The 3,339-nt window shown below is 39.6% G+C and overlaps 1 pseudogene; it reads right to left on the bottom strand.

The window, feature by feature from the left end:
* Nucleotides 1-2,241: 2,241 nt before the first annotated feature.
* On the bottom strand, nt 2,242-2,368 carry LOC123359455 (annotated as a pseudogene).
* Nucleotides 2,369-3,339: the final 971 nt, after the last annotated feature.

Genomic DNA, 3,339 nt, shown 5'->3' with positions numbered 1-3,339 from the left:
TGCCGACCCCTGGTATAGACTGACCATAAGTTGTACTAAGATTCTCCTGCTTTTTTTTTTATCCTGTGAGTCAGTATAGCTTTTGCCAGCCCAGAAGTTGGGCAGCCAATGTTTTACGTTTTCACAATGTTTTCTCCAACTTTCATAAAGTAATTACATAGTTAATATGAGTTAAAAAGGCCAGGGACACTTCCTTGTGAAGAATCTGTACAGCAGATCATGCTAGAGCTGTGAAAATGTCAGTTTTTGATGGAACTTTAGAGGCAGTGATTTATCATGTATTTTATCATATGAATGTGCTGCTATTGCTAATGTCTTTCCAAACAAAAATAAGGCACAATAGGACTTCTGTAACATTTCTGTGCTACCTTAATCTAGATGAGATGATTCTGTGCTGACTTCATTTTGGTCACTTTGTGCTTTACCTAGCAGTAAAACTAGGGTTATATTTTCCCACTGTTTGGAAACCCAGCTTATTAAACTGATTTTGCAGCCAAAAAAGCCAGAAAGATTGCTTTTAATTAAAAACAAATCTTTGTTTCAATACCTCTTCATATAAATTTCCAATAAAATTTTGACAAAATTAAAAAAATTATACTATTTGCATCATTCTGTCAAATCAGAATTTTTTCTATAGTGCTACTTCTTTAGTGCTAGTGCATCAGCATTACAGTGTGCTTCATTAAGTTAATCTGGTTTTAATAACGTGAATGTGGCGAGTTTTCCAATACTGTATGCTTATGTTTGTGTTGCTAAGAGCAGATCAGGCACAGGGGCACCAGTTTCATAATCTCGCCTAGGGCACCATAAATCCTAAGGACGGCCCTGCATGCCTCAAGTCTCTTTTTCCTGGCCTTGTTCCAGAGCCCTCACAGCCCAATTCTCTGCCCTAACGTTGAGCCCTCTACTGCACCCTGAACCTCTCATTCCAACCCCACCCCAAAGCCTGCACCCCCTAGCCAGTGCTCTCATCCCCCTGCACTCCAACTCTCTGTCCCATGCAGCCTGATTTAGGGTGTACTAATAATATTAATTTGGAAAATATGATGAAAATTTAATTTATTAGCTTACATTTTATTTAATTTAATTGAGTTATAAAGTTACAGTTGCATTACTGCTATTCAAAAGATACATATGGCATTATATGCAACAAAGTTTTGGTTAATGTACTCACACCCTTCCTTGATAACCTGGTGGTAAGAGACACAGGACCAGCCTTGCAGTTCAGGTTTCTCAATTCTTGAGTGAAAGATGCAGTGCTTAGAAAAAGCTAATGTTACTTTGGGTTTACTTGAATAAGTTAAACTTAAAATCAAATCCTAATAAACAAAGAATAAAAACTTAGGGAAACCGAGCTTAGCCGAGTTACTTTGAAACTTAAAGTTTAAGAACAAGTACAGCCTACTGATAGTAGATAGAGAGAGAGTGGAGGAAGTAAGTCAGAATGATAGAGCGAAGTGCTCTAGCGAGGTGGGTTACCTCTTTTATAGGGCACAAGCGCCGGAAATCCTTCCTCCTATGCCCAAATTTCATTCCTTACCCACAAAACGTTAGGGTACGCTTACTTCATAGGCTAGTATGTTTGTGCATGTTGATGACATGTACATATGCACATAAGTTCCCTTGTGGTGTACATGTTAATTCTGTGGGTACAACACTGAAAAACCCCTTATGCCATTCTCCATTGTCGATTGGTCTAGGTAAAGGTCTTAGACAGGCGTGGGTACTTCTCTCTTTAAGTAACAAGATAAAGGTCAATTTTCCTTTCTGAGTAAAAGGTCACACTATAGAGATGCTAACTTTGCCTTAGCTTAACATACAGGATATGGCCTGTAGGTCCTCTTAAGTCATGTGCCCCAGCCCCCTAATCATTTTTATTGCCCTCTGCTGGACTCTCTCCAGTTTGTGCACATCCCTTCTCATGTGGGTCCCAACCCCAAAAGTACTCACATTTCACCCCAATGGCTCCAAAATGTACATAGGGTGCTGCCATGGTCAAGTCACTCCCGAGCTCTGCAGTGGAGCCTGCTGGCAGAGAACAAGGTGAAAATTAGCCAGAACGTTGCTCAGTCAATTCCCTCTGCTCCCAGCAGGTGGTTTCGGAAAGCTCCAAGATGGCTCACTTCCCTTTCTCTCATCAGCTTCAGGCCCCAGGGTTACAAATGCACAAACCAGTTGAGATTCTCCCCTGGGCTCAGGGTGTGGGGCTGCTCTGAGGGGATGGACTTGCACATTTGGGATATTAGTTGAAAGATAGAATTTCAATTTTTCATAGAGAAAACTGAGGGCATTGGGAAAAGTTTTCAACTAGCAATAATCACGCCTCAGATTAACCTCATTGGCTATGATACTGCCACTTCTTATTTAGTGAAAGGAAAGCTGCAGTGACAGCCTGGTTACTGAGATGCAAAACACTTTCCTCCTGGGAGAAACAAGAAGTTAGAATTAGAAATTTACATAGTTTGTTCCAATGTTGGCACAGGTTTAATTTTGCTTCTGTGTAGGTTTGTTTCAGGCTGTGACTGTTTTGGTTTATTGGGTTGTTTTGTTTTTTTTAATTGGAATGGAGCTTTTAATTGACATTTTCTGGATTCGAATGGCTGACCTGCAACACCAGTTTTGACATAGTTCTGCATATTTTATACAGATTTGGCCAGTATTCAAGGATGTGATCCCTTTATGGGAGTTTTAGTGGTCAGGCTTATTTATTTTATGTTATTTTCTCATCCTGCTGTAGCACACCTTTTTGATAAAATGTTGAAATTATTAATTTATGGCATTTGTTAGTTTTTATTTTTAAAAACAAAGTTTTTCTTAATGTTTGGGTTTTAAATTAAGCATTGTTTTTTGTTTCAATTTTTCATTTAGGTTTTTGTTGTTGATGGGATCTTTAAGAACTTTGGATTAAAATAATATTTTTATTTCAAGGTTCCAAAGACTCAGACAAGGTTTTCATCTCGAGGCCAAAAGACCAAAAACATCAAGACACTTGATCATGTCCTTGGATAGACCAAGAGACTACTCACACTTGATCTGAGCTCATAGTATTAAAATTTGGACAGATTTAGATTATTAAAGTAAACCGTTTACTATTTTATTTTAATAAAGGTTGTATTGCTCCCATAAAGGATGGAGCCTGCCCCCCAATTTTTTTTGTCTAGCCCATCTCAGTCCCCCACCAAACGAGAAGAGTCTGATGCCACCCCTGCTGGTCACTGGGTGTCACTGCTGCTCCATGGGAAACATTCTCTGTGCATTACCCAGACTGGTGGGAAACACACTCTGTGCATTACCGTGACCAGTCCCTGGGTGTCACTGCTCCTAGAAGGCAGACACACG

This window comes from Mauremys mutica, unplaced genomic scaffold (assembly GCF_020497125.1).
Source record: "Mauremys mutica isolate MM-2020 ecotype Southern unplaced genomic scaffold, ASM2049712v1 Super-Scaffold_100125, whole genome shotgun sequence".
Taxonomy (NCBI): Eukaryota; Metazoa; Chordata; order Testudines; family Geoemydidae; genus Mauremys; species Mauremys mutica.
This window is presented reverse-complemented; position numbering and strand designations above follow the sequence as displayed.